This window comes from Phasianus colchicus, chromosome 2, assembly GCF_987193195.1.
Source record: "Phasianus colchicus chromosome 2, bPhaCol1.hap1.1, whole genome shotgun sequence".
Classification (NCBI taxonomy): Eukaryota; Metazoa; Chordata; class Aves; order Galliformes; family Phasianidae; genus Phasianus; species Phasianus colchicus.
Window position 1 is genome coordinate 49,434,464 of NC_143437.1, and position 14,392 is coordinate 49,448,855.

The 14,392-nt window shown below is 37.6% G+C and overlaps 1 protein-coding gene and 1 long non-coding RNA gene across 5 annotated transcripts in view; both read right to left on the reverse strand.

The window, feature by feature from the left end:
- Positions 1-14,392, reverse strand: part of RGS17 (regulator of G protein signaling 17) — a 69,877-nt gene that overhangs the window by 37,041 nt on the left and 18,444 nt on the right. The window lies entirely within an intron of this gene.
- On the reverse strand, positions 2,208-6,574 carry LOC116241212 (uncharacterized). Its single transcript, XR_004169467.2, has 2 exons — positions 6,537-6,574; positions 2,208-5,155 (listed from the first exon to the last, which is right to left on the reverse strand). It is a non-coding gene; the product is annotated as an uncharacterized LOC116241212 (long non-coding RNA).

Below are 14,392 nucleotides of genomic sequence, written 5' to 3' on the forward strand. Positions count from 1 at the left end.
TACATTCCAGATAGTCTATATCCCAAAAATGAATTAGCTAACAGTCATTCTTATCATTAAAAAAACAGTTTACTAGGCTTCCTTCAAGATTGGTTGCAACATTCTAAATACATCTTCATATATATAACTAATTTTCGGTTTAGGAAGACATTGATTTTTTTTTTTCTGAATGATTCTGTTGCCATTAATTTTTTAGATTGAAGCTCTAGGAAGAAACCTACCATTGTCACCCAAATCTTTGCTACAAATTGAAATCACATGTTCTATAAAGTTGTGTGTTTTTAAATTAGGGAATCATATAAGAACCATGGTAATTTTTGAAATTACAAGTTCTTATACCAGTCTTGTCTTGCAATGTGTCAGTTCCCTCTGTGAGCCCAGATGTTAGGTTGAAAGCAAAATAAACAAACCTCATCTTTTTTTTTTTTTTTTCCCCCCTGTTACTGAATATTAGCTTCTTATGCTTCAGGCACCATTCCTAACATAGATGCCTTAGACCCTTTCCATCTGCTTTTCTTTCTTCCCACAAAAAGAATACAACAAAGTTTCTTTCTCTCTTTCCAGAGAAGTAGCTTTTACTTCCATGCTGGAGAAGGCTTCTTGCCTGAACTCCTGCATTTCCACTGGTCTGTCTCACTCTGTGTTGGACGATGCTTTCCCTTCCTGTTAGTCACACATCCCTCCTAGTGACTCTCACTTTACCATCTGCTGTTCCAAGTTTTGTGTCCTACATGCAGCATCACATGCAAGGATTTCCCACTTATAAAGTGGAAGTGTCTCTTTTCCTCATTAACAGCAGTTTGTGAAGGCGCCAAGTCTGCAGCAAGCACTGCTGCCTCAGACTTCCTCAGGGTTTCTCCAAATCTGAGACAGATGCACTCCCCAGTTCACAGCCACAAGCATGGGAGCAGTCATTCAGAGTTCTTTTCTCCCTTTCTACTCTTGGTGGGCAGTCAGCAAATACAACACACAAAAACAACTAGCCTGAAGTAAAAAAGGGAGCTGAGGGCCGCGGGTAAACGGAGAGAAAAATGAACAAAACTGGAGGACAGAAAGCATGGATTTACTTCACTAAATCTTGGGTTAGAACCATTTTGGAGCAAAAAAAAAAAAAAATAGAGCAGGTATCAACTATTTGACTTGAAAAGCATCAATATTTGTATGGGAGACTCTTTTGGTACTTGCACAGAGGTACACAAAAATAGATGCACAGCTTTCAATTTCTGTGTGTCTTGAGCTATATATATGTCAACAAAACAAACATTTCAGCAACAACATTTACTTTGGTCAAAAATGTAAAAGTTCTGCTTGATTCTCATGGAAAAGCTGAGGCACACTCCACATTTTACACATTTCTGGGCAGTGGAAACCACCAGTCTCAGCCCTGAAGCTGTTTTCTTCCAAGTTTTCTTGACAGCAAAAAAGAACACGATGGTGATTTTCACAGTAATGAAGCTCTTCAAGCTTTTTTTTTTTTTTTTTTTTTTTAATTTTATTTCCTTTCTTGCACTTGTAAATCCTTCCAGCAAGGGAAGGGATTAAACAAGTAAAGGAAACAAGTAGAAAAAGACAACCTCCTGTGCATGCATTGCTTGAGCACTTGCCTTAGCTGCCTTAGTCCCTGGTAGCTTCTGACTTGCTAGCTTATCTGGGAGGATGGGCTTCCCATTTCCTGAAATTCACTTTCCTACTGCCACAAACTGATGTGGCTGCTGGCACATTATAATGTCAGGTAGTGGACCCTTGTAGCACAATCTCTCTTCCTAACCACAGTGGCGTGATGGAAAGGCACAGCATAAACATCTGAACTATGCAGAGAAGGCCTAACACTTGAACAAGTATCACTAAATTCAGAGAGATTCACAAAATACCAGACTGAGGGAGCTGGAGACATTCTGAAGCTAGTATAGGGAGTAAGTTAGCATGCTGCATGCCAGAAAGAACATACAGAAGTACAGAGAAAGCAAAAGCAATTATGATTTACTCACCCTTCATTTATCTTCCACCTTTTAAACACCAGTTTTTAAAAACTACAGATTTCCAACTATACCAGAAAACAAATTTTCATAGTAAGCTACCCACATGTTATTTCATGTTTGCCAACAGAAAAGAATAAATTATGTCTTCCTGTAGAATTTGATAGCTAGTGCAGTATGGACAACATTCATATTATTTCAGAACAGAGAAAAACAATAATATAGAAAGGATTTTTTTTTTTTTTTGAGTTTACTACTTTAGTATCTGTACAAATGCTAAATACAGGTTTATCTAGACAGAATCCCCTATTTTTTTCTCTTGGAAAAAGATGCTTGAATTTGGAATTCATGCACCAAGAGTAAATAATTTTCCAGAAGTTATTTCCCCCCCCCCCCCCCCCCTCACAGTACGATGCTATTCTTGAAGCAGCATGTGATAAGGAAATGCTGTGACGCTACTGCATTTGTTTCAAAGTTGAAGAAGAGAAAAAGAATTGCAAATCATTTGCTGCATAGAAAAGAGCAAAAAAGAGGCAGAAAACCCTTTTGAAGACTACTTATAGGGGAACTTCAAAAATGTGTTATATACAAGATACGTAACGTCTTATTTTTAGAAAGTTTAAAGAATGAACTTGAAGCTACTCTGCTTCCATGATTTATTATAACTTTAACTTTTATAATAACATAATCCAAGTCTAGTTATCATGCCATTATTAAAAATTAAATTCTAATTCTCAAATGGATGGGACAAAAAAAAAAAAAACTATGAAAACTTGAAAGCTTTCTAATCTCTGGGAACATACAAGTTTTGGTATGAAGATGTCACATCTAGCCAGATTTGAATACTTAGAAACTCTGATCTATTGCTTAGCATTATCAGATTTACCAGCTATGTTACTATACAGTAAGACACTCAAATACCTTTTGCACTTGAGTATGCAATGAGGTAGAGTGGAATTATTTAATTTAGATAAATAGCACCCAAAAGATCAACAGATGACATCTCTTGGAACATCGTCTTCACAGATGTCTAAACAAAGCTTGATGCGAGTGTTTGGTATATCACTTCTCTTCCTACCAACTCCATGCTCACTGGCAGCACAGACTATTTGATGTCCTCCTGTTTTTACTGCCAGACACTGTAGATTCCACAAGAGAAGTTCCTTAGCACCTTTTTAATCATGTGTAGCACAGTGTTTAAATAAATGAGAGAGAGTCGCATAAAGAAATATATTTCCTCTAGGCAGTGAAATTACTTCAGCAGTTTCCTGTCTGAATCATAAAAAAAATTATATCTAGAGTAATTAGAGGGCTAGATACCGTTTTCACTATTTAAAAGATATGTGCAAGAGCACTGGGAAACTCTGGAATTAATTTTAATTACTGGAAACTACCTGCATTTTTAGTATTAGACAAAGTTGATGAGTTTTCAACGTGATTGAGTAGCCTCAGATCTCTACAATGCACTTATTGACAGGAGATGTGCAACTAAGTGCAATGATAACTAAGAACAGAGACTTCACACAGGGACATGAGACAACATTTCTCAATAAGAGAGCGCACTGCTTTGTTTCAAGAGCTCTCAAACTAAAGATGCTTTCATATTGTTTTATGTTTGACTTATGACTTGTGCAAAGTTTTGGCATATTCAGTAAATGAAAAACTGGAAAGGCAAAGCTCAGCACTTCCTCATAGCACATTTGATGCATGTCAGCATGCCTAATGCCAATCTCCTAGTCCTTGCTTGTTCTAATAAACACCTCTTGAAGTGGCTTCATAACACATTATAGACCAGAAGAATGGTAAATTCAAGCAGAGTTATTCAGCTACGTTTAGAGACAACTGGTGGAGAAGAACTGCCATACAGTGCCCAGAAAAGTTTATGGATATGGAAATAAATGGGGTTGATGCAGCCAGTATGGCACCCTCAGAAACCTCTGTGTCAGAGGTCTCTGGAACACTACCTGGAGCCTCTTCTGGAGGAAGGATAGCTGATGTAGAAGAAAAGGTGTAAGTGATGATAACTCTAACAGGAGCAGTTTTTCCCAGTGGTATTGTGGGTATTATCTTTTCTGTTTGTTGCTTAGTTGTCCTTTAACAGAGGAAAAGGCCAACATGCAAACCTTATTTCCTAGTTATGTATTACTGTCTGCTGCTTCTCCTTCTGAGGTACTTCTAGAGCTTCCAGCACTACACTAATGTGACATCAGCATTCAACTAACAGCTGAGGTTTGCAGCTAATAACCTGGTCATCTTTTATTCCAGCGCAGTCCAAGAGTGCTAGCAAACAATCCTCTGTGCACTCAGTCAGACAGTCACCGTGCATTCATCATTTTTTCCTTGAAGTCTGCATATTCTTCCCAACAGCATATTCTAACACAGCTCCCTCTTTTTTTTCCCGTGCTGGGCAACCACATCTGAATTACTTGTAAGCTACTGCATATTAATTCTGAACGCTGCTATACTTCAAGTCTACATTTAAAAAGCACTTTATATTTTTCTTCACTGTCTTTAGTATCAAATTCCTGTTTCTCATTCAGGACTTCAGGTAGGGGTACTTCCTTTGCACATCAAACAATCATATTGCAAAGTTAATTCTGATACTTTAGTGCACCAAGAGTTTTGTCTCAAACTGCAGTCCAAGCTCACTTCAATATTAAAACAAACCTTCCCAAAATTGTCTTTAGTTGTTCAGCCAGACAAAAGCTCCATCTTCACTTGCATATGCAATACCTCGCTCAAAAGCACGTTGTTTCCAAGGCTCATTTATGTGTACTTCCCATACTTTGAACACAGCCTTGTGGTTAACCATTTCTGCTCAAGTTAGCAAAAATAACAAACAACGTCAGATTCTTCAGTGTTGTCTACTTCCTGAAACATGGATGTTCCTGCCTGACTTCTTTTCTGGATAGCTCCAATTTCTGCCAAAAGGAATGCATATATGAATCTTCTTTAAAAGCCTTCCCCATTTCCAGAGAAAACTTTGGCTCCCAGTGGAGGATGATCTGCCCCCTCTTTTCTCTAAAGCTAGGGGGAATGATCTTCATTGCTCCTAGTCTGCTCTGAACCAGGATCTTGATGTGGAAGCATCTCCCATGTAGCCACTGTTATGAGCACCAGAGCTGAACATGCAAGGGTCCCCCAATGATGATGTTTGGAATGAGCTTCTCCTGTAGGGGCTAACACCAAAAGCAATTCTTACTGGAGGAGGAATATGGCAACAAGGAAGACTTTTTTTCTATTTGTATGTAAATACGTCTGCCACCCTTCCCTATCATATAGAGACAGTGTTTTAATGAGACACGAGCAGGAAGTGGTTAAAAGAATGTTTCCAGGAGATTTATTCAAGTTGATTAATCATTACAGATGAACTGAATGCAGCTAGCTAATGAAAGTGATGAAAGCTCAGAAGTTGAATACTCCACTGATACCATTTACTTCAACATGACAACTAATTCAGCTGTACAAGAAAATGTATTTGTGAAAAATACATAGGTTATGTAGTTCACCATTCTGTACTGGTAGTTTGGTCTCTCACGAAGTTGTCAGGTATCCTACAGGCTTATCTGTAAATAAAACTTCCAAGTAATCTGCAGCGATCTGAATCGCTTGTTAATTACTCGGTAATATTCATAACTGCAATTGCATTTATTTCCCAGCAAATAAGACACAAACTAAATGTCGGTGATGATAGCAGATAGATAAATTGAGGGTATTTTCCAGTTGTATAACTGAAAAAAATACTAAAGATTCCACACAAACTAGTACATATGCCTTGCTACAAATTAGCAAATAACATTTAACCTGATTCTGCCAAAGACTAATCAAACTTCCCTGTGATCACTGGAAAACTTCATTTTCGCAATATTATAGGTTACTAAGGGCATGGTAGTAGTGGAAAGACTTTGCTGGTTTTGCTCTCACTTTCTGGTTTGGAGAACCCTCTCCCTTTTTCAACTTTTCAGTTCAACATTAGGATGTTTCCACCACTGATGTCATGATTCATCAGTTTTCCAAATCCTGGGAGTATCTGCTAGATTTATCTCTTATGATGCACTATTTTCTCCTTTTCATCTAAATCACATGATATATCACTGAAGTTTCAACAGTGAAAGCAAATTATAGGAAACAGCAAGTAGAGGACATCCTAGTGCAGTACAGAGTTACTTTTCTACAACAAATGTCTGAAATGCTTTGTTCAGAGTTACTCAAATGATGCTTTGATACTTCTGAATACCAGTTTAAAAATTTTGTAGAGTTGCTTCAACAACTTGAGATGAAGTCATTTAAATACTACAGACCACCACTATCTGCATTTTTTTTTTTTTTAATTTTACTTTACCCAAATTAATACCTGTTTTAGAGCCAAAGGAGCTGAAAAAGTTCACTGCCATTCCTACCAACCTTACAGGCTTTTCAAAATTCTAACTGTAATGCTATAACATAATAGAAAGTACAGAAATAACAGCAGAGTAGCACATTCCTGGGCAGCAGAAAAGGAGAACAAACCCAAATGTGGCAGCTGTGGATACAAAAAACAAAGGAAGAAAAACTTCTTACCTTTGAAATACTCCAGGCAGACAAGGAACTCTAGCAAGAGATGCTCTTGCCAACCCTTAAATGAGGCCTGGGATCCTGGCTCCACCCGTTCTTGTCTCTCAGGTGCACTGCATGCACCTGTGCTCCCCTGGGTCAGCCCTGCCTTCCACCAGGTGCTCAATCACTTTCAGGCCGTGACTCAGCATTACACTAATCATTCCAGAAGAGTAATTTTGCTGGATCAAGTCCTTTTCTACTCACACTTTTAATTTTCTATACTAAAACTATTATTTGTCACGTTAGTAGCAATAGGCCAAATTTGGAGGTCCTTAGTCAGTGCTAAATGTAAACACTCCATGGACATTCCTGCAAGTGTTCTTCCTCTGCTGCAGTGCCAGTCAGCCTGAGATTTCCTGCATAAATCAGGAATGTCAGCAGCTCGGAACAGGCACCACTGCACCCCTGAAGACCCTTTCTCAGAGCATACCTACTTCTCATTCAGCTGTTTGAGGCTGCAGTCTCCATTTCAGTCAGCATTTTGGTAGGCTGTTAGTGAATCATGCTGGACCTGGGTCAAGTCATTTATTGTTGCTACAGTCCCGGTGTTCTGCTTTCCCTTCTCCTCCTCTCCCCATTTCTAATGGTACATGTACAAACAAGATGAAACAAGAAGAATTTTAACTAATTTATGGGAGTTACAGGGGATTCCTGTAACAGTGATATTCATGTTCTCTTTCTGATCTCAAGTCAGAAAAGTATTATCATTTATATTTTGAGACAGAGACAGTGATCTCTTGTCCTCTTGACAAGTCCAGAATTTAATGCGAGATCCAAGCAAAGTAGACAATTATTATTGCTGCAGTTGGAAGAAGAGCTTCCACCATGCTAAAAACTCGAGTACCTACCATGTTTTTGTTTTCTTGATCCAAAACCTTCCCATTAAAGATTGGACTGCTTTAGTGAGTTAAGTATCTGTGGCAACTCTCTGTTTTTTCAGTTCTGCATCAGTGTTACATATGGTGCATTCCCTCTCAATTATAGTTTGATTTTTTTTAAATAAAGAATTATTCACCACAATTTCCAAACATAATTTATTCAGACTCTCTTGAAACATATTGATTTGGGTGTTCAAAGTGAGTAGCAGTGAATAAATTCCCCCATAGGGAACAAGGGGGGAAGTTGAGACTTAAAGAGTAATCCAATGCACTCTCAAGTGCATAAGGAAAAGATTAATTATATCTGCCCCCAGTTGGCTGTGGCTGGAAAGCTGGATTTGAAGAAGGAGAATGCATTTGTCCCCATCTGTGTTAGTAGAAAAGAAAAAAAAAAAAAAAAAAAGATTTATTGGTGAAATAAAATGGTTTTTGAAATCTCTCTGCCATCTCATTTCTGCACCCTAGGACTGCAGAACTTCCTGCTCATCCAACCTGTATCAGATTCCTTTGCTCTGCTCTTATCATTGTACCTTTTCCACCTCCACAAGTAGAGCTCCTGCTGCAAGCACTGCTGCTGTCTCTATGCACCTTTCCACCTCCTCTTCTAGTGAGGCAGCTGTGGTAGTGGCAAGGGTGGTGGGAGGTACAGTAGCAACAAAGAGCACCTGTTATTTTCCTGAAAATTTAGCCTAAGAATGTTTGGATGCTCATAGGGAAGGTTAATTTACAACTGGCAAAGTAATTATTTTGTTAATGCATTACAACAGGAATTGAAAGGTGTGCGACTGTGTACACTTAGATAGTTTTCTGTAGTCCTGCAGTTAGCAGAACTTAACTTGCTTACTGGATGCTACTATCACTAAGACCATTCTACAGAGCAAAGGGAAATCTTTTTTTTTTTTTTTTTTTTTTTAATATATATTTTTCTTTTTCATGAGAATGAGATGCTGATGACTCCCTTTTCTTGTAAAATTCCAAATTTTGAGCCACTGACATTATGCATGTTGATATATACTGCTGTCCTGCGGAGGACATATTAATAAGTGCAGATGCTTTCCACATCAGGGCATGAAGCAATCCCAATTTGGCTATGCTAGTTCCCCATGCTGTCACAACAAACAAAATCACTTATGCACTTATAATATTTTTTTTCTGGGAAAGAAGCTGCCTTATATAACATCACCTTAATTTTATGCCTTCAGTAACAGCTTGCTTGGGTAGTGCAAATATCATATTTCTTTTGCACAGTGCCCAACAGCTAGCCAATTCCCATGTCATTCCGGAATAGATTTGGTCAGGAATTTTTCAAATAGAAAAAATCATGTTTGTCAAAAACAAAACTGACTGTTGAAGCAATTGTTTTTGACAGATGTCCTCTTAAAAAAAAAATCTTATTTGAAATAGAGTTTGGAAGTTGCCAACGTATCTCACTGAAGTAGTGGTATTTTATTTTATATTGGGAACTGGAATAAAAGGATTCTAAAAAATCAGTGTTTCCATTAATCCTAACAAATTTCCAGATTTTCTACCCAGGAAGGAATGCTACGTCTGAGCAGATTTTTCAGCTATTCTGGACAGAAACATTTTGGAAAATGTTAAAGATGCTCAGGAGATGGGAAAAGTGTTCCTGTCTCTTCTAGGCTGGAGCTTTTCAGGACACTGTGTCATTTAGGTCTTAGAGACACTGAGAGTTAAAAGTGGAATACAGTCTGTTTTTGATAATACCAATTTTCAGCTTGCATCTAAACCACTAATTTTATAGGTTTAAAAGTCATACTCTCCAGTAGATTGCAATTTATCTTGTTTCCTAGCAGTCGTGCTGAAAAAAACTGAGTGCTTCCACATGAATAAGGAAAACTGCTGTGGTGTGATTAAAATAGGAAAACAATTGAGAGGAGAAATCAGAACTAAAGTTAGAGAATGTTTAAATGGCTATTTGGAAACAAACAAACAAACAAAAACCTACAACCCACAGCAAACTAATATTTAGAGAATAAATCTAGAGTATTTCTATTGATTTCTATGACATGAACAAATACCTTAAATTTGTCTCTAATTAACTGATTGCTATTTATTCAGTGGGGTACACATGGCTGTTTTACAACATAAAACTCTTCCCTCACGTTATGTATTTAACATAATATAGACACTAACAAAAGCTTTTTAGATTACCAAAGCTTTTCCACTTTAAACTATTATACTTGAATGGCAAAGAGTAGACACAAAGGCACTGGGCTGTACTCTTTCCCAGCAAATACATGTTAGCTCAAACAATTAAATCTCTTCTGTTACAAACATCTGGGCTACCTGACTGGATTGGCTCATCCCCTTTTGAGTACTTCAGCAGACAAGCATACCATTGGTCTGGGGGAATGGAATCCTTTACTCAAAATGAAGGAAAGCCAGAGCCTTCCTCAGTCATGCAGTGTTGAATAGTCAGGCAGTGTCACAGAATCATAGAATGGCTTGGGTTGGAACAGAACTCAAAGATCATCTATTTCCAATCCCCCTTGCTGTGGGTAAGGCTGCCACCCACCAGCTCAGGCTGCCTAGGGACCCATCCAGCCTGGCCTTGAGCACCTCCAGAGACTGGGTACCCACAGCTTCTCTGGCAGCACTGCCAGTGCTTCACCAGCCTGAGTAAAGAATTTCTTCCTGACATCTAACCTAAATCTCCCTTCAAACAGTCAAGGAGTAAACAGAGAATTATAATGCTACCAAAGTGATATTATCTTGTGGGAAAGAAGCTGTGTGACAAAGGATGTTACATCTTTTCTCCCTTTTTCTCCATTCACCTGCCATGAAGAGGATCAATCATACTTATTAACATATGATTTTTGCTCTCCTTTCAGGATTGCTTCATTTATAGAGGTAGAGCTCAGGATGGTAAATATGGCAATGACAGGCTTGAGTTTAAACCTGATAGTCTCCAAAGTCATAAGGATGTCCAAGAAAAGTTGAAGGAAGTCATATCATCATTTGGTTTTGTCCAGAAAGAGATGGCCAATCATTAGCATGAAAGTCTCTAGATGTCTACAAAAAATGCCATAACAAATAGACTGGCAAGTGCAGCCATTAGCGTTGATCTCAATTTTAAATTTCAAGAAGAAAATGATGAATAAATTATGTATCAATGGGAAAGATATGTTTGACTAGCATACTGCTGCTTGCTCTTGTATGAGATTAGACTTGCTTAGGAAATGCACTTAATGTCTAGCAGTAAGAGAGGGTGCAAGGCACACAATTTACTGGCTAACAATACATCAGCAGTTAGTACAAGCTGAGGAGCCTATTTGTCATTCAGTAAAGTTCAAAGCTGACACAAACTATTATTCCTAGTTTTGCTTTAAAGTCAAGATTACACTGACAGTCATTTTCCAGTGATCTCAGTAAACAATCTATGAGACTTTTTATTGGTTTGCATCTTTAAAAAAAAAAAAAATTCTTCAGGTATTTATTTCTCTGAGGTTCCAGGTAAAACTTTGTGAAAATAAATCTATGTGAGAATCATAAATAACCATATGATTACTCCTGTCCTTGGCTATAGAAGAGTGACCACAATCAAGTTTACTGAATATTACAGTAAGTTATTTAGTCCTGATTATATCTCAGCACATGACCTGTCTGGAAGGATTCCTGTCTAGACAAAAGAGATGCAAAACTGAGCATTATTCAGTCACTGCTGCAAAGACTAAGAGATTTCTCAGTACCTGTTTCACAAGACAGGTGCTTCCTAGCAGTGTTGAATCATAAATATATCTATGATTTCCTTTCCCTTTAGTATTATATTGGAAATGCTGTATAAACTGGTATTATAAAACAAGAAAGTGAATAGTGAGCTGTAAGCTTTATATGAGCTGGTAGGGAAGTGGAATTTAAACAGTAGCTACAGCATACATCAAAGGCTAATTATTTTAATAATGAAATTTGTTAAAAAAAGTAGCTGTAAGCACTATGAACCATCACTTCACACTTGCACAGAGCTTTCATCAGCATCTCAGGGCTGAGATATTTATCAGGTTTCCAAATAACGCTGAAAGTAAGATGAGTTTTGGTATCCTACAACTTGTCACATAAATGTGAAAGCAAATGCAGAAGGTAGTTGTTTTCTTTTTGTTGATAATCTTTTTCTTTCTTTTCCTCCAGTTTTACAGAAAAGTCCTGAGTAAGGATTCAAGCACAAGGTTGTTGACTTGCCCAAATTTCCCCAGTAAGGGGATTACACACATTTGATACTAGATACTGTCGAATTGCTTCTATAATAATAACAACTATATATAAGATATATTATATATAATATTGCTTCTATAATATAATAATAATTATTATTATTATTATCATGGTGGGAGAGTTCAAGTCAAAGTTCTTATTTTGGAATAGATAACCCCTTCTTTTTTATTCAGATGAAGAACAAAGGAATAATATAGAACACAGACTTATGTTTTATTTTTCTGATAGTCAGGAAGATACCGAGAACTGCAATGTAAGCACCGATTTTTTTTCTATCAGAACTCAAGCTTGGATACACTGTTTCCTAAATAAGTCAGGATTATTCCTGAGCAAATGCAGAGGATAGCTTACACTCCTTGCTCAAGAAGATGACATGTGCCATGATGCAGGAGCTTGCAGGTGTTCACCTTGTTTTCCTTTTCAAAGATGGTTCTGCCAGCTGTCTCAGCATCTTCTGCTTGCTTTCCACCTGCTTCCTTTACTCCATCCTCCTTTATGCGACTTCATTGAAATTCAGTAGGTGCTTATGCTTCTGCCACAGAGAGGTCTACTCCAGAGCTCCATCAGCAGTTCATAGCCATTTGGCAAAAAGAAAGATGGGTTATGCTTTATCGTTGTGGCAGACAACTGCAGTTTGAGTCAGTGAGAAGCTAGGCAGTTTTAACTGACCTGAGGTTTCAGGAATAATCTCAGTCTGGTCTCCTGCTGTAGCCATTGCTAACTAGTAGCTTAGCTCCAGAAGTCTACTCCAAAAATTATAGAGGCTAAACTGCAGTCAGGAGGGTTATACTTCAGTTTCATCACCAAGTCAGATTCTGTTACCCAAATAATATGAAAGATTCAGTGATATCCATTTGACTCTAAATGGTGTACACAGTTGCTCCCCAGCACATTTTCTTCAGCAGCAGCTGATATTGATCACTGTGGCATGCTTGCTTTAGGACAGGCAGCAACAAAACTCTTTCAAACTCTGCATATTCTGACAAAAAGTAATCCAACAACAAGCCTCACATACCATAGCTTCTTGAAAAACTGATTTTCTCTGTTCTACAACAACCAATTCATAAACTTCCAACTAAAAATAACTATTATGCTAACCTATATACAGATCGAGGATGGTCCTCCCTCAAGTATAGAGGCTGTTTTTATGAAATGGGGCAAATAAGTCATTTTTGATGTGATATTTGAAACAACAACTAGAAACTGCGCTAGTTGATAAAGTTGAAATAAAATATAAACAGTTAATCGTTCTTTAGATGTGCTTGGCAAATTTTCCTGGTAAGAATGCTATCACGTTGGAAGATAACTTAATAGAGAGACAGTACAGGAAAGCTGGTACACTTCTAATGGCATTGCTATGGTGTAATGGGGTGGAGATGGCTATATTCAAGACAGATGCTATTATTTGTTCTAGTTTTACCATAAATGACACTATGATATTTCAAAAATCAAGCCTGAAAGCCCATTAAAAACATCTTGCTGGCTTGACTCATAACAAAATGTAGGAATTGTTTTTTTGTGTCCTGCTGAATAGGGAAGCTTTCAGAACACTCAGCCTGATGATTCCTAGCTTTTACAGCAAAGTACAAGGCAAACTTAGTGGTCTAGTAACATGCTTTTATAACCTTTTCTCTTTTAATGGTGTGTCCTTTTCCAACTGAAGTTACTGAAGCAATAGATAGGAATGTTGCTTCCCCATTTATTCATTTATTCATGGTTTGGTGCTTTTGTGTTGCTTTCATGGGAGGCTTAAAAAAGTTGGTCAGTCTCTTAGTCTCACACAAAATTATTTGCATCCGTTTCAACTGAAGAAATGAGTTCTGTGCACCAGATGCAATCCAGATAATGAAAATTTAATTCACACAAAAACCTGTTCCTTACTGCAACTTGGTTTTAAGTGTCCCCTTAGTGTAAGCCGTTGTATTCCTCTAACAGACCACACTGATTCTTTATTTGATTTGTCATTCAGTGTTCATCTTCTCTGCTCTCATATCCCAAAATCCTACCATGCCAACTTGATCAGAGAGAGCCAACAATATAGAGAGAAAGCATGATCCAGTACCTGAGGCTATCCTAAAACTGAAGAAGCCTGAATTGTTGTTTGCCATCTGAATTCTGTTAAGCTACTTCCTTCAACAGGACTTAGAGGTTCTGAAATAATATACTGAAGTTCTTTTTGCATAAAACATTTTTTTCAATGTCATTAAACAAATTTATGATTTCAAAATCATTCCAGTCTGAATCAAGTGACTCCAGACTTCTTACTTCTGCATAGATTCCATCAAAGTGGAAGTAACTGTCTGCAGATAAACTAGGGGATGCAAAAGATGCAGAAGCAAGACCTGTTTTTGCACAGGGTGGCACTAAACTTTGCTTTCTACATCTGGATATAACAACATAAGTTATAAGATTGACTGTTGGGTGAGCAGAAAGGAGTCTTTCATTTTTTATTAAACAGTTTAGCTAGGACTAGACAAGAGTTTTAAGATTCTGAGGATGAGACGATAATGAGAGTTACATCAGAAATGTAGATAACCAGAGAAAAAAAATAACTAGTAAAACTTTGTGATTTGCATTTCACTAAGCTACAATGCAGTACAGAGTCGTAATAGTGGATCTGTCAGTATTTAAGAAGTCCTGGATGCAATTACAAATAACGTTGTACATTATTAATTTCAGTCCTACAATCACAACGTTTTCACCTCATATGTG